Raw genomic sequence first — 22,850 nt, 5'->3', positions numbered from 1 at the left:
ATTTAAGACAAATTTTTCAACTTGATTGGAGAGGTTAGCACATGAATGTGTCCAATGCACTTTGTCTTTCATTGTGTAATATTCACAATTTAAAAACCTGTGACATATATGGCATCCTGCTCATAGGAGTGATTAATAATCATGTATTGTCTGAGGCTCAGAATGCCAAATCACAAATTATAGTGACTTTGTCATGAAGCTACATTTTTCTCCCGTGGTAAGCTTTTTTCTCTTGCAATAAGCCACTTGTCTGCACTTAGAAGAACATATTTGTACGTATAGTTCTATATTTAAAATCAACTGTCCTTCCCAAGTATATGTGTGTTTGTGATTATGATGTTTTTACATTAAGACAAGTTTTTGTGTAAGAAATAAGTCTAGAATAGAAATGTGAAAAAGGAGACAAGTTATGTATTATATATTCCAAGTCTATTTGCTTAAGTATGTTATAAGGATAATAACAGTAGGATAATAGCATTGTACCGTCGCATTCTTGTCAGCAATTCTGTGCCCCATGTGAAGACTTTAATGTTCTTTTTCATAAGCTAGAGACTCACTGAAAGTTATTTTTCAATATCCTCTCAATAAATAATAATAAAGTTATTTCTCAATATCTTCACTTATCCTCATAAAAAGTGGCCATTATCTAAACCAAGAAGGAGGAGAAAAACATTTTGCCCTGAAACCAAAATTCTGTTTCTGAGGTGACTAGAATCGGTCACACCCTCTAGAGAAGCTAAGAAGGTAGATTCCACTATAGAGTGAATGATTTTGGAAGGAAGGTTCTCCTCCGCTTTTTTTGTGAAGCAACTTCATTCTCTGACAGTGAATGCTGTCAGAACAATGGTATTGTTCTCCCTATAAACGTGTCCACTTTGTGACATGGAGACCGAGTGGAAATAATGTAATATTTATTTAGATTAGTCGTTTCCACACTTGAGCACGCATCATGTATGGTAGTCATTGGGAGTGGGGGCTTGTTACAGCTGCAGGTGTGGGACATGGTCTGGTACTGCGTTTCTAACAACCCCGGGTCCAGGTCCATCCTTTGAGAACTACTGGTGGGGTCTCCGTCAGTCCTCCGAGCTGAACTTGCCTTTTGACCAGTTATCGCGCTGTAGAGAAAGAATCTGCTCCTCCTCCCCCTCCTCCACTAGACGGCACCCAAGGGAGGGCAAGTGAGTGTCTCACCGGTTTTAAACTGCATTGGTGGGATGCTTTCAAAAGACACCAAAAGAATTTTGGAAGGGGAGTATCTAGTGGACAGTGATTCTTGGGAATATCGCCTTAATGATGTTAAAGAATGTACTGATAACTAAAGCAGAACCACTCTTGTTTGTGAGATTGAAACTGTTCCAATGGAAAGCGGAGTTGCTTAGAAATGTTTAAAAATAGAAGCAAGACAATCAAAGGTTACGTTAGGCACAGCGCCTGCTGCAAACAGCACAGAAAGAAGGCAGCGACATCTGTTACATGCGATCCATGTAGATCGTAGTTTCATTGACTGAGGGATCTCAATGCTCTTTTCTTTTCCTTTTTTTTCCTGCATCAAAATTGTCTGTTTCTTGTGCATTAAGGGCTCAATTAAATAATACATTAATATTAAAATCTAGTTTACATTAACATGCTATGAAAAACCAGCACACACATTGCTTAAGTAAACTATAAAGCATTTCATACCTCGGAAACATTTATTTTAATGGAAACAATTTATTGATGGAAAACTGCTGGAGTAGAACAATGTCATTCTGGACTTGGTAGATGACTGAGTTGATAGCCGTGAGATTTGGAAAGGAGGAAAATTGATAAAAGGTTCATGCACTGATATGATTAAATAATGCAGAGCACGAAATTTAGAAAAATAATGAGTCATCTCCCTGGGATTTTTGGGTCCACATGTATAAAAGGGATAGAATAAAACTCATCCTTTCCATGTGCTTTTGCCCTCCTCCCAGTCTCAGCGACCTTTTATCTCTGAAAGGAACATGGACCATTTTGCAGTGGTGAGAAGTAGATGGTGCTCATACGGGCAATTCCTCTATTTTGACCACAGAGCTTCAAAGTTGTGGGGAGGACATGGAAATAAAAGTAAAGCAGCTCTGTTCATTTTGCTCAATAAAATCATTTAACCTCCCTTTTTTTTTCATTTTTATTGAGGTATAATTGGAAAATAAAGATTATATGTGGAAACCTCCTTATGCATTGACCTGACTGCCAGCAGCCTCCATGAGTCACCAAAGGAAGTCTTGCTCCCAACAGAAGGTGTTGGCTTTGTCTTCTTAGACTCCTCACGTGGATCACAGTCACACTTGTACCCTAGGGATGCTGAATCCTTTTGTTTTTAACACCAGCAAGTTTCACACATCCCTCCTTCCCTGCTCATCACCCCACCTTTCCATTTATTTCTGCTCATCATTCTTTTCTTGACATTGACCATTGCAGAATATTATAACATATATTCCTAGTTCCATTCTCTCACATCCTTGCCTTACACTGCATCTGAATTAAGTTTCCAAAACCAAGTTCTCCTCTCTCCCTTAAAACTCTGCACCTACTCTTGTATGTTTAGGGTATCTCACAAGGTGGCACATGATCTAATCCCAGTAACCCTCTAGAGCATGTGCCCTGGGCTCCCATCTTTCATACTCATGTGCTTTTTCACATGTCCTTCCTTCCATCTGGGATGACTTTCTTATCCCTTCATTTTCCTCCCACCCTTCAGTGTTCGTTGGGAATTAAAAGCCGTCTTATTATTCAGCTACGTCTGAACAATGACTTATAGAGAAAGCATGAGTAAATATGAAAAAACATTACACATACCAAGAGTTTTAGAAAACTAAAGGTAACCATTCACTCTGTACTGTTCAAATGTAATCTCTTCCTTTGTTATAAATAGTATTTAAATGTGATGATACTTGTCATACATTAAATACATCATTAGTATTCGTTTATTTATTGCCATGGCTCACGGGCTCAGCCTTTCCGCGGCATGTGGGATCCTCCCGGACCGGGGCACGAACCCGTGTCCCCTGCATCTGCAGGCGGACTCTCAACCAGTGTGCCACCAGGGAAGCCCATGGGCATTATCTTTGAGTCTGCTTTTCTGTCTTGAGGGTCAGAAGCCAATTATTATTAAACAATTAAGAACAATTCACGGATTTAATGAAGAGGTGATCCCGCATTGAAACGCTGCGGAATTCTACTCGCTGTTTTGGAAACTGTAGGGTGATCTAGGCCAGTAGTGAGAGCTGCTGGGGCCGGCTGGAAAGAAGATGATTCTGTTAGAGGACTCACCGAATCTGGTAGCATAAAGAGACTTCTTGTCACCCTTCATCTTGGGAAAGTAAATTCCATAGCACACTGCAGACTTGAGCTTATTATCTCCAAATACCATTTGAAAATAAGTGATCAGCACTGTGGAGTCATTAAATATACACAATTGGAAGATAGAGCTTATAATCTATGAGAAAGACTTGAAATATATCGCCTCATTATTTTATTTTATAGCCAAAGACATAACTTGCATTATGTTTCAGTGAACAATGGGCATCAAACCCTGACAAAATTACCTCATTTCTTTTTTATGCTTTCTCAATGTAGGCAAATGCATTACAAACTCTAATTTATTCTGACCCAGAAATTGCTCTGTGGCATATTTCTGCAGGCCCTTGTGTGCACGAAACAGGAAGTCATTCATCATAGGATTATTTTTTCTTATTTTTCCAAATCATTGTTTATATTCCCCAAAGTTAACATAAAGTCAAATTAGTTTTCTCCTAGTCAACTTTCATTGTCGTATTTCCTGGAAGATGACTCTGTTACCCAGGGTAAGGGCCATTCTACCATATCTAAGAGTAAGAAAAACTGATAGACATATTAATAGACAAATAAACGACCGTGAAAACAGTTGCACCTGAGTCACATGATCAGCTCCTGAGTATCTGAGTGTGTTCTGAGGAGCACGGTGTGTTACATCAGAGGTATTAGTGGGAAAGGAAATTTGTTGCCAGGAGCCAGCAAAGGCAGGGCTTCCAGTGCTGTTGGCTGCTTTCTTCACCGTTGGCCTCTATTCACTAGACCCTTAGCTCCCATGGAAGGACCTGACACCGTTAAGCACTCCTTAATACGGAAAAGCGCAGACGTTTTCCTTCCTACATTCGTTGTTGTTCCTTCAGAATTCGTTGTTGAGTGAGGAACCAGCCACAGAGAGGACATGCTGTAGGATTCTGCTTGCACTAAGTTCAGAGTGGAGGAGGCTAACCCACTGAGATGGAACCAGGATGGTGTCACCAGTGGGAGGGGGAGGGGTTCTGTGGACTGAAGGGACCTGAGGGACACTGTCGGGTGTGGGGGTTGTCTTGGGCCTTGATCACAAGTGGTTGTAAGGGTGTGTACATCGGCAAAAATTCACTGAGATGTGTGCCCTTTACTGTATGTTTGTTAGACTTGAGAAATTTTGTAAAGTTTTTAAATGGAAGCAAAAAAAAGACTGGTTTGAGAATAAACAGCTTATAAACACCCCCACTTCCCCAACACACCCCTGCGGAAGGGTGACAGAGGCCAACTGCTACGAGCCTGAGGCACACAAAAGGCCATCTGTCAATCTTGTTCTTTTCTCTTGAATTACTCTAATCCTTCCTAAATCTTCTCTGTGGCCCAAAGGAAAAGGACACACTTTCCCACTGTGGTTCCCAAATTATATTCCTATGGAACATGGATTTCTGAGAGCCAGACTGAGGGTGTTTTGCTACTGAAATTGAATAATAGTAGCCTTTTTTCCCATTTTGCAGAAAATTTAATGGGTGATATTTTCTCCATTTGATATTTGTTCTTTTTGTAAAATTTCATTTGATCTCTGTTATTTACTATCAGCTTTCTTTCACTGAGCTTTTACCAGAAACAAAATTGGTGAGCAAATAACAAATTTATATTAGAGAAAAACATATAAACTCTGGTCATGTAGAGTTTGACAGCTCACTCCTTGTGGGTAAATGTGTTGGTCATACATTAATGGTTACCATGATGTGATAAAATACATCAAAGCTTCACAGTGCTTTTTAAATGTATAAAGTTCTAACAGAACTTTAGGTTCCAGTTCTGGGCATCTGAACAGCTGGAGTACTTCTGCCCTGAAAAGAATAGAAATGGCTTCACCCCATAAATTTGGAGGAACAACCAAGTCAATTGCATACTCTAGACCGGAAGCAAAATAGTTGTATTTCATTCCTTCAACCAGAGAATTATTGTGGTGACTGAGCCCCCAGTGGTCTCCAGGCTGCACCACTGGGGTCTCACCCTAAAACCTTCCACTGTAGCTCAGAGGAGGTGCGGGGACCAAGCTATGAGGGCAAAATGAGGTGGCTGAGCTGTTTGGGGTTTTTATGCTTTACTTTTTCAAACTACCCTCTTGTATCATTCTAGAACAATTTCATACCAGTCTTGTATTATAGATCAGGGAAGGGATATCAAGATTAATTAAACAAACTGTGAACGTTTTACATATATGTAGTTTGCGGCCAAAGCCAGGCCTCAAAACTAAAACCCCTCACCATGGCCCTAAGACATTTTATTATACCTAATTTGTATTTGGTTTGGCCTTTCTTTTTTTTTCTTTTGTTTCTTTTGTTTTGTTTTTATATTAAATTTTATTTTTTTAGGGCAGTTTCAGGTTCACAGGAAAATGGAGAGGAATGTGCAGAGATTTCCCATACACCCCGTGTCCCCTCACGTGCACAGCCTGCCCACCATCAACATCCCCACCAGATGGTCCATTTGTTACAACTGATGACCCTACATGGACACGTCATCATCACCCAGAGTCCATAGTTTACATCAGGGTTCATTCACTCTTAGTGTTGTACATTCTATGGGTTTGCACAAATGTATAATGACATGTGTCCATCATTACAGTGTCATACAGAGTAGTTTCACTGCCCTAAAAATTCTCTGTGCTCCACCCACTCATCCCTCCCTCCCCCCAGCCACTGATCTTTTTACTTCTCCACAGTTTTGCCTTTTCCAGAGTGTCTTATAGTTGGAATCATGAAGTATGTAGCCTTTTCATCCTGAAGATATTTAACCCATTCTTTAAATTAAAGAGAAAAATATTTATTGAAAATGTTCTCTGTTTAATGCCCTCTACATGACACTGAGCATATCATTTTGAATCAGGCTAAGAGATGCCTCCTGCCCTGAATTCTGGGACATTAAGTGGTTTACTTAGACGTATAAGTATTCAGTGATTTCACTAAAATAATTTCACCCTGAGAGATGCAATAGACGTGGTACTTTTGTCCTTCTTGTCTGACTCTAATAGACACGAGTGCCTTCATGTACTGCCATCCTAGAAATGAGTACACACAGGCATCAGAGCTCTTCAAGGACTGAAATGGTTAAAGTAGAGAGAAGCAGAGAGAGGAAAACAAAAAGGAAAATATCCACAGGGTAGAGGCCACTGCAACTGGTGAGGGGTTAGCTGGCAGCTCCCAACGTGTCAGCCAGGCCTGGGGGTACTGGAGGGACAGAAATTTCATTATCTATTCCTAGATAAATGACATTTATCTATTCCTAGATAACAAGCCAAAAAACAAAACAAAACAAAAAAGACAGGTAATTAAAAATCCAAAGTATGCTGTTCACAAAAGAAGCCTTGAGATTTTGAAAACAATTTTTAATTTTGGGTTCAGGTGAGTGAAAACTCAGATGAAAGGTCCATGTTAAGGTGACTTCAAAGTAGCTGTCTTCTCTTTTAAGGAGGAAAGTGGTTATCAAATCCCCTTATTGATAACATCAGTTGCCTGGCTCTTTGGTGCTATCAGATAATGTATCTGCTTTCTCTCCCTTCTGAGCCTGTGAGGCTGCTTTCCCCCCTTTCATCTCCCACACAGCCGCCTCCCCTGTCTCCTTTCGCTATCTGAGCATAGGAAAAGGGAATTTACATAGTGATACCAAACAGCGTTGAAAGACAGGGATGGAGACTTCTTGTAACCCAGGTGCATGTTTAGCCATTGGAGATAGGGGTGCCATCCGTGGGCCACGATGACACAGCTGACATGCTGAACAGTCCAGGTTTTCATTTGCTGGAGTTGAAAGTTTGCATCAAATGTGGTAACTGCCACTCAGACATTTTAGTCAGATACCTAAGCTCTTGGTATTTTTTTACTGTAAAGACTCATTAAGTAAACATTTTAAAGTTAGTTTCCATTCTTTAGTGATTTCAGAATTCCGAGGAGCTACCTCTGCATCCTGATGACCACAATGAACCGAGGGGGTAGCTTCTGAGAGGAGCTGGGATGTGGGGATGGAAGCATCACCCCAACGTTTGCCCTGAACAAATGGGGATTCGGGAGAAGCTGCAGACACCCCTTCCCTGTCTGGTGACCTCGACCTTACTGCCGCGAAGGCCATCTGGGGTCTGGTGTGCAGAGCAGGGGCCAAGCATGTGTGCAGAATCAGGCCACCTGGCTCAAACGTGGGCTCCGCCACCTGCCATCCAGCCACCTTGGTGGCCGGTTTAACTGTCCTAAGGGTTTTCTCAGTAGTAGGAATGAGCCTAGAATAGGCTCTCCCTTATAGCATTGTTTTCAGGCTTAAAAGAGTATCTAATTCAATCTAATCTGTCTAGCACCGCAGCCCAGTTTAACATTCAAGAATGACAGGTATCGTTACTTCATCCTGCAAATTCCCTGTGACTTAATGAGTTTCTCTCTTTTATGAGGGAACTAACTTCATCCACTCCGTTCATGCAACACTGTAAGGTCTTCAGGCGAGAAGGATGAGCAAAATACAGTAGCGTTCCTGCTCTAGAGGCTATAGCGTGCAGCCATCAATCTCCACTGTGATAGGAACTCAGCAAGAGCTGGACCACCAACACCGTGTGTTCTGACTGGTCTTCTAAACCTAAGCTCTGCCTCCCTCACTGCTCCAGGCATGCATTTCCCCAGATCTTCATGGATGTTTCTCCAAGAAACCATAAAATTCACGAGACACAAAACTGAAGGGTGAGCTCTGGAGACCCATCCTGAAGAGCGAACAGGGTGTGTGCCCCACCGGTGTTCTGTGCGCTGGCCTGGCACAGTGACTGTGCCACAGACCTGCTCAGCGTACCTCTGCCAATTCTCTTCTTTCAGCAAACTGACTCTTAAATGCCGTCATAAGGAATAGCTTATACCATAAAATATACCATTCAAAGTGCACAATTCAGTGATTTTTAGTAAATTTTCAGAGTTGATCAATCATTACCAGAATCCAGTTTTAGAACATTTCTATCACCCCAAATAATTTCCTCAAGCCTCACCCCCTCCCTTAGGCCCAGGCAACCACTGATGTGCTTTTTGTATAAATTTATCTATTACCTAAGCTGCGTATGTTCTCTAAGAGGAATCATATAATATGTAGTCTTTTGTGCCTGGCTTCTTTTATTGGCATAACTTTTTTCACATTTATCCATGTTATGGCTACATCAGTATTTCATTTCTTTTTAATACTTAATAGTATTATAAGAAAATACTATTTTTTAAAATTCATTCATCAGTTTATGGACATTTGGGTTATTTCCACTTTGGGCTATCACAAATATTGCCGCTTTGAACACTGGCATACCTCTTTGTGTGAACACATATTTTTATTTATCTTGGGTACCTAGTGATGGAATTTCAGGGTTGTATACTGAGTTTCTGTTTAATTTTTAAGAAGCTAACAAACTGTTTTCCAAAGTGGCTGCGCTATTTTATGATCCCATCATCAAAGAACAAGGGCTCCTTTGTCTCCACATTCTCACCAATAGTTGGTGCTCTCTGTCTGTTTAATGATGCCATTCTTGTGGGTGTATAACACTGCTTGTTATGGTTTTAGTTGTGACACTGAATTTCCACATGCAGCCTTTTTATCTTGTTAAAATCTGAAGGAGAAGCAACCTTCAACCTCTCCCTTCACAAGCCAGCTGCTCAGGATGACCCTGGGCCGTGGAAACAGCCCCCATCTTAACCCTCCCCACCCTCCTCACTTATAGACGGAAATATCCTAAGGAAAATATTGTATCTTTGTCATCTTCTTCTTAAAACTTTTTATTTTAAAACTGTTTTAGACTTACAAAAGAGGAAAATGTATACAGAAAATTGTACAGAATTCACATATGTACTTCTCCTAATTTCCACTAGTGTTACCATCATACATAAACCTAGTACAGTTCTAAAGACTGAGAATTGAACATTGGTGTAATACTATCAACTTAACTCCAGTATTTATTTGGAATTCATCAGTTTTCTCCTTTGACTATTCTGTTTTCCAAACTAGGATCCCACTTTGCTTTGAGTTATCAAGTCTCCTCAGTCTATAACTGTATTACTGTTTTCCAAAGTTGTTTTGCCTTGTCTGGTTCATCTGTGTTTCTATTTAGATTTTAGAATAAGCTTGCCAATATATTCCTAAAGGCCCGCTGGCATTTCCATTGGGATTGTGTTGAATCTACGTGTTAAACTGGGGAGAATTGACATACCAGCAATATCCAATGATGATCATGGCATATGTCTTCATTTATGAGTTCTATTTTGGTTTTTTTCAGCTGTATTTTGTAGGTTTTAGCATACAGATTCTGCACATATTTCGTTAGATTTATACCTAAGCATTTTATTTTGGGGTGCTATGATAAATAGGATCTTTTTACAGATTATTCATTTCTAGCATGGAGAAATACAATTGATTTTCTTCTATAGACACTGCATGACAGTATTCTGCAATATTGTGAAATTTATCTATACTTTCTAGAAGATTTTTTTAGATTCTTTGGTAATTTCTAGGTAGATAAGCATACCTTCTATTAATAGAGACCAGATTTCCAACATGTAGGGTAGGAGAGTTAGTAGTGGTGAGAGAAGTCATCCTTGCCTCGTATTTAATTTGATGGACAATCATTCAGTATTTAATCGTTAACTAATAATGCTAGTAGTATATTTTTCATGCATGCCACTTACTGCATTAAGGAGGTTTCCTTCTAATTTATTGAGAATTTTTTTATGAATGAAGATTATCTTTTTTGTCAAATATTTTTCCTGAATCTATTGTGATTTATCTCATTAATATGGTGAATTACTTTGACTCATATCCTGATATTGAACCAGCCTTAAACTCCTGGGATAAACATCACTTCCTACTAATGTATCCTCCTCTTCATACTTTGCTGGATTTAATTTGCCAATATTTGGTTGGGGATAGTTGTGTTTATATTCATGAGAGAAATTATTGGCTTATATTACCTTTGTCTAGTTCTCATAATAGGGTAATGTTGATCTTGTTTTCTATATTTGATTTCCTTTCTATATCTTAGAAGAGATTATGTAGAATTGCTAGCAATTCTTTCATAAATATTTGTTGTACTTCACCATCTGACCTGAAGTTTTCCTTATTGGAAGATTTTTAACTACAAATTCAAGTCCTTTAATAGACATAGGACTGTCTTCGTGACCTATGTCTTCTTGAGTGAGTTTTGGTAGTTTTGTCTTTCAAGGAGTTGGTCAATTTCATCTAAACTGTTGACTCTCTAAGCATGGTTTTGTTTTTTTCCCTTTATATCCATTAATGTCTGTGGGGTCTGTAGTTCTCATTAATTCTCAAGCTTTGACAGGTGCCACGTTCCTGGATTGTGGATCCGTGGCCCTCTCAGTGCTCTTGCTGCCCTGCCGGCTTTGGTCTGAGCTCAGCGTACATTTTTCCTCTTCTGGGGGTTGACGGGATTTTTTCTTTTCCACTCTCACAACTGAAATAGGTTTTTATCAGTATCCTAAGGGTGGTAATAATTTTTTTCATTCTTTAGGAGTTTCTAGATAAATAACTGTGCCCAAGGATTATAAATTCTTTTCCAAAGAGGAGGTAGAGAAAAGTTCCTGGGCGGGTTTTCATGACCTTCCTGCAGTGGGTGGTGGTTTTCCTCCCCAAATCTATAGCGCAAGTCACCTTTCGCAGCTCTGTTACAGTTTTTATGGAGATTCCCTGGTTTTGTTGTGTATGAAGAAGTGTGTAAGCTGATGCACATGAGGACAGAAGCTGCACTGGCAACACCAAGAAGCTCCACTGCCTCTAGTCCCTGCCCTGCCAGCCACCCCATGTGAACTCTTAGCTTGTCCAGAGAAGGCAGTTATCTCATCTCCTCTCACTGTGCCCTCCAGGAACCCGTTTCTTGTTTGATTTTGGGCAAGTCGGTGGCTTCCCAACTTCAGTACTTGAATGCGATCAAGAAAAGCCACCAACTTGTTGTTTGGCACTTTTCCTTGTATGTTTCAGAGTGCCCAACTTTCCAGCTCTGCATGCCTGAGCAAAAACTGGAAGCCATTTGTCATCTTTTTGTCTCTCAAAATCTTCATTGCTTCACTGTGAAAAGATATGGAAAGGGTTTGTTATAGATAATTAAAAAGTAAAAATAGTATTAATTTCAGTATTAACAATGACAATTTTGTGACTACCCAATATACATTTAGCATTTCCTCTGGCTAGACACTGTGCAATGTGCTTTATATAATTGACATCTAAGTTTTAAAACAGCACAATGACATGGGTAGCATTACTGTTGTTTTCTGTTTTTCCAATTTACAAAATTAAAGCCTAAAGTCTTAGTTTCACCAAGTCACAAAACCAAAATAAAACATATGGGACTGTAAATGTGTTAAGTATTACTTTTGTTCATTCAGGATGCATTCAGTGTGTTTACAGAGCTAGAGTGATAGAATGTGTATCAGCATACAAAATTACTTTGTTTAATATACACTACATTTTTCATATATGTGGAACGCAGTGCAGAATAAGTTCGTACTATCATGGATGAATCAATGGGCTTGTATCATAGGAGTACCAAATGCCTAATTAGAACAGTTTCTTAGATAAAGATTTCCAAGGAATGATAACCAAGAATACCTTATTTTGGGATACCAATATAATTCATTATTATACAAATAAAGAATAGGTAGTTTCCCCAAGATAATAAGTATAATAACAGTGAGATACTAATTAAAAGATTATGGTAACATCCTGAATACTAGTTTCTAAAAATTGCATTATTTAACTAATGGAATCTAAGTTTTCATTAGAAGAAACCCACTGAATAAATGTTACAACCTAACTCTTGGAACTAATAATTTAACAGAAAAGAAAAGAAAGTCTATATTTCATTATTTACAGCATTGAGAAAGTATAACTCTTGAAGTGTTGCAGTGACAATTATATTTTCCATAACTCAAATGTGCAAATAATTTATGAGAAAAGCCTAGAGACCAAACCCAGCTTATTCAAAACAAACAACTTAATTAGGAGCTAGTAATATTTTACTGTAATTGGCATATAAACACACCCCGACAAATGTTAACTTTTATCAGTTTGATCACAAAATAAAATGAACTTGTAATTAATTAGGTTAGTTGCTGCTTAGCAAAACTGAAGAGATCTGATTTGCTTAGTTTTAAGGAGAAAACTGAGTTTCTTCAATAACTCAAAATAGACGTTTACATTTAGGACAAATTGTTTTCGTCTTTGTATTTTAGCTGTTCTGTTCCAGTCCAAGAGAAGAAAATTTACAGGGGATGAAATATTATGAGGACAATTCGAGAACATTGTTGCTATGTGACCTATGGCAGACATGTTAGAACAAATTTCTAGAACTCCAGAGTTGGAGAACTCAAACTATTTGATTTTGAGATTTCCTATGAAGCTAACGTCATCAAGGCAGCATGGTGATGTTGAAAGAATACACACATAGATCAGTGTTACAGAACATAGTCTTATATGAGCTATTACTCGTGGTCTTAAGGATTTGCCCAACTGATCTGAAAAGTTATGTCAAGACAAAAACCTGCACATTAATGTTTATTGAAGCTTTATTTATTACATCCCAAAATAGGAAGCAAACAAGTCAATAGATGAGTTGATTTTAAATTCTGTTATATCTACATAATAGATTGTTATCAGTGATAAAAAGAAATGAGTCAGCAGGCCATGAAAAGAAAATAATGAATCCTAAGTGAGTATGTCTAAATGAAAAAAGCCAGTCTTTGAAAAGGCACATATCAATGTGTCCAATTATGTGACATTCTGAAAGGTAAAAGTATAGTGATAGAAAAAAAAATCAGTGTTTGCCAGGGTTTCAGGATGTGGGGGAAGGACTGACTAGGTGGAACACAAGGAAGAATTTTGGGTGGTGAAACGATTTTGCAGATGCTCTAATGATGAATTCAAGACACTGAGCAAAATTCACAGAACTTTAAAGCAGAATAAGTAAATTTTAATATATGCAAATTAAAATCATTTGGTAGGTGGGAATACCAAGATTGAATGTAGAATGTGACAAATAACTTTAATTGTATTACAAATGCTTGAAATGAGCTCTGACCTAGGTAAATTTGGAAAACAGTGGCACTTGTAAGAATTAAGGCAAAAAGAACTATGCATAAGCACTCCACTGTATTTGATAAAATTAAGGATTAATTTAAGGGTAAGGATTGACAATTTTAAAATACTGCACATTTATATTGGAACTGAACAGTGACGTAAATGGATGGCGGGCAGTGGGGGCCAGGTTTCTTGCTGTTGGAGTGGGAGGTTACAGATAAGAAAGGGGAAGAGGCTAGAACACACCAAGAGGTGATGGATGAAAGTTATGGATGTCAGCATGAACTCTCCTTTAGCTTAGTGTAGATGCATGTATTTACATATCAAAAAGTTTAGGTAAATGTGTGTATGAGGGATCATATAACACGTGTGCCTCCTGCTCTGTCTGTTGAGCAGGCCTAGAGACAGGGACAACACAATACCAATGAGCACACTCGGCTCCCAGATCTTCGTTTCTAACACCATTCTCCAAGGAAAGGAGCCAGGACTCGGAGAAGGAATGGCTGAAACTGGAAGGAAATACACGAGGTGATGACATTGGCACTTGACCACTGCAGTCATCTCCCCAAACATGTTATTCTAGTCTAACCATGAGGAAAACATCAGACAGACTCCAACAGAAGGACATTCTACAAAACACCTGACCAGTATTCCTCAAAACTGTCAAGGGCATCAAAACACGGAAAATCCAAGAAATCGTCATGTGACTTATAAATGTTATATGATATCCTGGGTGGGATACTGGAACAGAAAAAGGCTATTAAGAATAAACTGAGGAGGGCTTCCCTGGTGGCGCAGTGGTTGAGAGTCCACCTGCCGATGCAGGGGACATGGGTTCATGCCCCGGTCCATGAAGATCCCACATGCCGCGGAGCGGCTGGGCCCGTGAGCCATGGCCACTGAGCCTGCGCATCCGGAGTCTGTGTGCTGCAACGGGAGAGGCCACAACAGTTAGAGGCCCGCATACTGCAAAAAAGAAAACAAAACCAAACAACAAAAAGAATAAACTGAGGAAATATGAATCAATCACTGACTTTACTTATTAATAATACATCAATTTCAGCTCATTAATTTTGACAAATGTACCATACTGGTATAAGATGTTAGTAATAGAGGAAGCTGGGTGCAGGCCATGTGAGGACCCTCTGAACTACAGTCACTATAATTCTGTAAACCTAAAGCTATTCCAAAATAAAAAAGTTTATTTAAAAAGTCTTTGAATGTAAAAGTAAAAACAGTAGACTGGTGCTAGGAGTGACCACAACTATGGATATTTATTGGTTGGGGATTGAGAGGCATTAACAGAATTTTGAAGTTGTCTATATGGTTGTTATATAAAAGCTTATCCCTAGTCTCTCAGGTCATCCAAACCTTCAATGGTTTAGCCAAGATGCCTCATGCCTTAATCACACTGGAAAGTTTCCTTATGGTGTCTCCCCATCTTTCTCAACCTGAATTAACAGAACTTGTAAATGTGTGACAGTATTAAAAGTGTGACAGTGAGATTGACTTAAAAATATAACCCTAATTTTGTATTGCATTTTCCTTAAATTTTTCAAATCATTTATGTAATTATTATTTTATTTGTTATACATAAATATATTTCGACTTAATTATAATATTTATTGTTTATTTGGAATAGGTAAGTTATCTAATTCACACAGATAATACTTGGCTGCTGCACTTGAGTGATGGGAGGAGCGAGTAGGAGAGAAAGAGGGGAGAAGGGCATCCTTTTGTAAGACTTAACCTGCTCCTGATACTATAGAAGAGTGTTGGGAAAAGTCACACACACACACGCCCTGTCTCAGCAAAACTGCACCAATTGTCACAGATTTTCAGGGTAATCCCAGTGGTGAGTAATAATACCCATGGTACTATATCTGCTTCAGTCGAAGGCCACGTAAGTCATTATCTTCCTCTTGAGGCAAGATACTTTCTAGTGTGAACCTCTGTTTACACCTCACGTGCTCTAGGGCGTAGACTTGACTTTCAAGGTGTTGATGTATTTCCTAATCACTTAGGTTAAGTCGTGCAGCCAAGGCCTCCGATTTGAGGTCCGAGCTCTCAGTAGCACACTGGGCAAAACGTCTCCGTGAACTGATTTGTAAAGCTCGTGTCTGATTAGAATTTCAGGCAGATGTTGAGTGTATTTCTGGACGATATCATAATATGGCCCAGAAGATTTTTAAAGTTGTGTGCCCGTGGACGTCTTGAGTTGTGTACACACTGTGACAGGAATACGAGCTCCTCCGTAGCATCTAAGAAGAGGGTGTAGTGCACAGACACAGATGCCGTCTGTGAGCCAGTTTCTAAGTCACAGTGTGGGGCAAATTCCCTAAAGCCCAGACAGCACATTGGATTCTGCTGCAAGCAAGATATAAAGCTTGTTGATGCTAAGTCATAGAGATGTGAGGATTATTTATTTCAAGAACCAGAATTATTTACCACAGTGTAGTGCGCAGACATGTGTGGGGATTCGAAGGCGCTTGACTCAGCTGTGCCCCCGCTGACCTTCCCCGCGGCCTCCTTTTCGCTCAGGGTTTGTGGAGGAAGCCGTGTGGCTGGCTGTGCCTCTAAGCTGTTTGGACAACAGCTTCCATGATGCTCTAGCCCCCGTCTCTGCTTGAGCTCACAGCAGACACTTCCTTCTGGTGAGACAGCAGGTTAAGCCTCTTCACTTGGGCGGGAGCACCGTCAGCCTGGGGGCCTCTGGGAGACACGCAGCCCTGCCCGGCTCTGCGGTTCACTCACTTTACTTCCTTTTGCATCCCTCAGGCCGGGTGTGTACCAGTGGCCAGGCGTGCGCCAGTGGCCTTTCCACAGTGGGAACCTCACATGCCTCTCCGGAGGCTCCGGGGGAGCCCACTGATCCACAGTTCTCAGCGAAGGGCCCCTGTGTGTCTGACTGTCCACTCTGGCTGTAGGCTCTGCACATCTGTGTCTATCTTGTGGGCACCACCAGATTCCCGGGGCATCTGGCCCTGGTGTTACAGAAATGAGCGAGACAGTGATTAACACGCCAAGTTTAGATAGAACCAACCATTGGGAGTTAGAAAAAAAAAATCAGAAACCATCTATCTTCCAAAAGCACAAATGTTTCTTCCAAAAGCACAAATGTTTATTTATTCAACTGTCTCAAGTTAGCAGATTAGTAGAAATACATGCATAATGTGTGTGTGTATCCTCATATAGATTCACACGCACTTTGTTAGGTTGTATACTGGGAAGAGTTATCTCAGTTTTAAAAATGGAGAGCTGTAACAAGCTATCAAATTCAGCAAAATGTGACTTAAGTGTCACTACAGACTATTTGTATTCCCCAAACTCATGCCTTGAATTCTAACCCCCAGTGTGATGGTGGCAGGAGGTGGGGCCTTTGGGAGGTGATGAGGTCATGAGGGTGGAGCCTCCATGATGGGATCAGTGTCCTTATAAAAGAGACCCCAGAGAGCTCCTCCACCCCTTCCTCCAGGTGAAGACACAGCGGGAGGATGCCGTCTGTGAGCCAGTTTCTGAGTCACAGTGTGGGGCAAATTCCCTAAAGCCCAGACAGCACATTGGATTCTGCTGCAAGCAAGATATAAAGCTTGTTGATGTTAAGTCACAGAGATGTGGGGATTATTTATTTCAAGAACCGGAATTATTTACTACAATGAACATAGAAATTAGAACTTTAAAAGGGCGAGTTCTATAATAATAAAAATTCTTAAAAGAATATTAGTCTGTAATTATCTCAGCATTTGGGTGTTATGGGATGAAGAAACTGATCTCATGAGCCAGAGAGACAGAACCTCTCTTCATGCAGTGACAGACGTTTACTGAAATGCTCCTGCCAATGATTATCTGGGAGACTAGGTTCCTGCTGCTGTGACTGGTAGAGAGGAAATGATCAAAAGAATTGAAGTATTAGTGCCTGTGCTGCCTGCTGGACCTCCAGAGGAGACAGGCTTATCTGAACGTAGAGAATAGAGTCCCTAACTCTGGGACCCCGGGTGATGGACACAATGGCCGAGGAAGGCCTTGCAATACTAGGGCTCATCAGGACCCAGCCCTGCACCCAGAGACACAGCAAGGGTTCGGCAGTGCTCCTCCAGCCTGAATGTTAAAGCACAGGGCAGCAGCTGCAGGGAAGCAAAGCGAGTCCATACTTGCTTCTAGGCACAGATATCAGGTGCAGTCACTGGAACAGGAAGCTGACCGAGGCAGATACCTGCACAAATGTGAGGGGTCCTATTGCCGGAGGCCCCACAAGCCTAGAGTAATAGAACACTTTCGCCTACTTGAGACTTAAAATAACCCGGCCTTGAATCCCAGCCTTTCACGAGGAGGAAGTGATTCTCAGAAGTCTGTTTTTCCCAAGCTGGGCATAATTCCCAGTGCTGGCTTAGGATGTGGTCGTGGAGGATAAAGGAGAAGGAAGGGTCACCCGAAGGGGCCCAGAGGAAGGTGGACAAGGACATTCCTCCTAGAGAGCAGAGTCCAAGACTTCTCACCGTGGACGGGGACACCACCACTCTCTCTCCATGGGTTTCATCATTGGCTGGCATGTGGGAAACAGCTCTCCTCTGCCATCTCTCCCTTCCCTGGACGGGAACTTCCATAGTGTTCCATCCCTTGTGCATCGCTGCTTGTTGGGCAGACACAGCTGTTCAGAGGGGTGGATCCTCCTTCCTCACCCCTCCCACTCAGGTCCCTTTGATAAAGGGTGGAAAAGGTGAATGAGGACTCCCCAGCCTCATTTGCAGCTGAATAACCACTCAGGTGACCCAGCCCAGAGCCATGAGGTGAGTGGGGTCTGATGGCAGCTTCCTGGAAGCGTCGGATTTGATGCTAAGTGACAGATGTTATGGGCACCGTGCCTTCTAGCCCTTTCCTCCTGCTTTAAACATGGACACAATGCTTGGAGCTTCAAAAGCTACTTGGAAAACACCCAGAAGAAGCAATGAGAGATTCAGATGTATTGAACCCATAAAAGAAGTCATTTATCCCAAAGTTGTAATGTGAAAACATTAAATATTATTTTTTAGCCAATTTTTGTCAGATTTTCTCTTATATCCAGCCAAAAGCATGGCTATATGACACATGACACATGCTCAGATAGATATATGAAATACCTATCTATCTATAGTCGATCGATCAATAGATACAGAGATGTATATTTTCCCATGATTCATCTCTCTTCGTGCATTCCTAAAACATAATCAGATAGTTTAAATTTGACAACAGATTTAAAGGCAAATTACACCAACCAAAAATTAACATAAAAATAAACACATAAAATAGAGTGAATATTTCCATTTACTAGCCAAAGTATCATTATTGTATGGCAATAGAGAAAGTATAGAAACAGAGAAAACATTTTAATTAGTAGGTTAGAAACTGTGAAATTCTTCATAAAGAAAAAAATATTTCAACTTTTTATAGAAAATGAGATTTTATTAATATTTTGTGTCCCAATATTTAAAATCCACACAATTGGCAAAAGAATTGTGTTTCCATTTTTTTGATTTAATATCTGTGTTATTCTGGGTCAAACAGCTATATTCTTTACATACATTAAATTCACAAAGAAAGAAACTTTACACAAATAGTTTAATGTCTACACTTTCACATAACTGGTTCCATCTTTTTCAATGCTTAATAAATATTTGAATCATATATATACTGTCACAGGTCTCTTTTCCCTTGAATGTTGACATTCCCTCACAATGTTAATTTTGGAAATAATTACATCTTCATGATGGATTAATTAATTTAATGAGAGGAGTAAGTATTCAAACACCTTGCAAAATTAGACAAAAGAAGCTGTGGTTAGCAGAATTTGAAACACACACATGCATGGTGAACCAATCAGAAAAGACTTACAGACTTTCAGACTGCTGAAAAGCATTTTATTTTCCCAAACCATAGTTTTTATCATATAATGAAACTAAAAATTAGTGTACCTGTTGGAAACTTGTAAATTCACATAAACTGAGTGTTCCCAAGGCTTTGTTCTAGGCAGCTCTCCTCTCTCCTCAGTAAGAGGAGACATACCTGTAATGTGGGTCCCACTGGGACTACTCTCCATGGAAGCCAGTTTCACTCAACACAAGAGGAGTAGCTGGGTATGGACTACAGTGCTGACCTGATCTGGGTGTATTTGCCTAAAATACCTGTGGGTGTTCTTTTAAAACAGTATTAGGAAAGAAATACTGAACCTATCTTATGATTAAGAACTGTTTGTGGGTGAAAACATAATACACAAATCACTTACAATACAGTTTCACATCAATATGGTGGTTTCAACCTTAGATCTAAATGTTGCAAATTAATGTTGTTTTGATACTTTACAGAGTTTTCAGTTCTGTTTATATAGGATAACACATGTTTACCATTTTCAGTGCTCTTAAATCTGTAAGTTGGAATTCCCAGTTCTTAAATTTCATGTTGATTCTTCTTGGTGTCTCCACAACTATTGTAGCTACTCTAAGTTAATTAATTAGGAAAGAAAGTTCCCGGGCTTCCCTGGTGGCGCAGTGGTTGAGAGTCCGCCTGCCGATGCAGGGGATGCGGGTTCGTGCCCTGGTCCAGGAGGATCCCACGTGCCGCGGAGTGGCTGGGCCCGTGAGCCATGGCCACTGAGCCTGCGCATCTGGAGCCTGTGCTCCACAACAGTGAGAGGCCCGCGTACTGCAAAAAAAAAAAAAAAAGAAAGAAAATTCCCTTTTAAAAAAGCTAGTGTATTTCTCTGCTATATAATTTTCCTCACTTTTATTTCTGTTGTCTAGGTATTTGTTTCCATTAGCATGGAAGCAGCATGAATAAATTTACATGTTGGAAAATTGCTGTAATTCTCAAATCTAAGTCTCCTCTAATACAGAATATTTAAAAAGCTAGTAGATTCCTTTCACAAAATTGCTGTGAACACGTTACTATTGCTGGACTCACTGCTTTTAGCTATAAAGAATGTAACTTCTGAGCTGTTAGCAGGAAGGCTGTCCTGATGATTTACGACCCACATCTTCTATGACCGTTTCCTGCCTTCCACTGTCAGATTCCACCAGCAGCAGATCCCGACATCTCCATGAGAGTAGATGTCTTGCAGAGAGTTTGCACGTCTAACACGGTGGGCTGTGCCTGCACGGCGAGGAACATTTTGTTCTTGACTGTTGGCTCCAGCATTACTGGGTCCTCCGAATCTTAGAGGGAATGGGCAGGGGTAAGCGGTTTAAGTGCTACCCCTGTCCTTCCAAAATAGAACCAGACCTAATGGGGAGACATGGCATCGCGGGGGTGGGGGGGCGGGGGCGGGAATGGAGCTGATGATGATGAGGTAGTGGATGTGTTTTATGCTTTCACGTCCTAAGAACCCTGCCTGCCTCCCCTCCTCAGGAACAGCTGCATCCTTGTGAGGTCACAGTTACGCATCTTCCCTCCAGTTCTCAGACATCTGCCTTAATTCCCCCTTTTGGCTATAGCTGGAGTTCATTTCAAGAGAGCAGCTAGTTGGAGTTGTGATTTTTCTTCTTTAAAGCCTCCAGGATGGTCTGCATTAGAATCATCTGGAAGACTTAACACAGAGTTCTGGGTCTCATCCCCAGGATTTCTGACTCTGCAGGCTGGGGCGGAGACGTGGATTTGCATTTCTAGCAGGTTCTAATGCTGCTGGTCCAGGCACCACTGGCCCTCGTGCATTTACAAGTACCTTGATGAGGGAACCACCTAAAACATGCTCTAAAACAACTTTGGAATTTAATTTTTTTTCTTACTGTATTTATAGTAGATGCATTCCTAATCACATTTTGCAATTTACGTTTAATATAAAACATGGGATACAAACCCATTAAATCCATGAGAATGGTAATGATACAGGGAAACAGTCACTTTCATTGGCGGAGGGAGTACACTGGTGCTTTTCAGGAAGAATGCTTCTCAAAATACAGTAAGAAGCTACAAAACTCTTTCTCTCTTGGACTTCCACCGCTGAGACTCTGTTTTGTTTAAGGAATAACCAGATTCATAAATAAAGATTTATGTCCAAGAATGTTGATTCCATTGATGTTTACAGAGCGGAAAATCAGAAACAATCTAAATGTCCAGCAGTGAGGAAATGGGCATATAAAGCATGGTAAACTTTAAGAAAGAATCCACTGGGCTTCCATGGTGGTGCAGTGGCTAAGAATCAGCCTGCCAATGCAGGGGACACGGGTTTGAGCCCTGGTCCAGGGAGATCCCACATGCTGCAGAGCAACTAAGCACGTGCGCCACAACTACTGAGCCTGTGTGCCACAACTACTGAAGCCCGCACGCCTAGAGCCTGTGCTCTGCAACAAGAGAAGCCACTGCAATGAGAAGCCCGCACACCGCAACGAAGAGTAGCCCCTGCCTGCCACAACTAGAGAAAGCCCGTGCACAGCAACGAAGACCCAACACAGCCAAAAATAAATAAATTAATTAATTAATTTAAAAAAAATGAATCCACTGAAGCCTATGAATTTAAATGCAATTATAAAATGCTTTTCCATTAAAATGTTTATGAATGAAATACTGATTTTAAAAGGATGCCCATTTTCAACAACATAAATCACAAATTAAAAAATATGGTGAGTCTCAAGCTTCCCTGGTGGCGCAGTTGTTGAGAGTCTGCCTGCCGATGCAGGGGACACGGGTTTGTGTCCCGGTCTGGGAAGATCTAAAAAAAAAAAAAAAAAATATGGTGAGTCTCAAATTTTAGGATTGGGTTCCATTTTCTCACTTACCTTCTTTGAAGAGCAATGCCTTCAAGGGTTCTGAACAAAGAAAACCTCTTTTGTCTTCATGTATCCATGGGAGATATGCCCACATGTCCTCTGATGCCAGGGGGCTTCCTCTGGGCCTCTGTGTTCTTTCTCTTCTCCGCCGTGATGGCTTCGAAATGAAGGAGGTACAGAAGGCATTCATCACAGGAAATAGAACTAGTGCTTTATTCAAGCACTAGTTTCAAATTTTTCAAAACATTTAAAAGATAAATACAATAAACCAGGTGTTCTTTTTCCTTTGCAAGTATTAAATACAGATGTACTGTATGCATATGAGATTTTTTTATTAAAATGTCTTTCACCAGCCTGTCTCTTTAATTAAATAAAGCTTGTTTGGTATTAATCAAGGCACAAAGAATTTATACCCCAAATCCAGATTAATTAAAAACCTGGAGCTTGAAGAACAGACTGTGTATAAAGACAAAAATAAATCAATCCAAACATGATATTTATGAATATGGACTGTGGGCAAAGTATAAATAATTTAGATGGAGTAATATATGTCAGGTATATGATAGGATTATTTTATATTATAGAATGTATTTACATGTAAATTTGAACTCACATTTTGAATTAAGGTTTCTATTTTTAAGTTATTGTTCATTAGAGTGATGGTAACTCTTCCTGGCTAATCCCCTCACAAATCCCAAAGCTTTTAGCTACCTGCTCAGATGCGCCAGGAAAAGTGAGTCTCAC

Source organism: Neophocaena asiaeorientalis, unplaced genomic scaffold (assembly GCF_003031525.2).
Source record: "Neophocaena asiaeorientalis asiaeorientalis breed wild unplaced genomic scaffold, Neophocaena_asiaeorientalis_V1.1 scaffold155, whole genome shotgun sequence".
NCBI classification, from domain to species: domain Eukaryota; kingdom Metazoa; phylum Chordata; class Mammalia; order Artiodactyla; family Phocoenidae; genus Neophocaena; species Neophocaena asiaeorientalis.
This window is presented reverse-complemented; position numbering follows the sequence as displayed.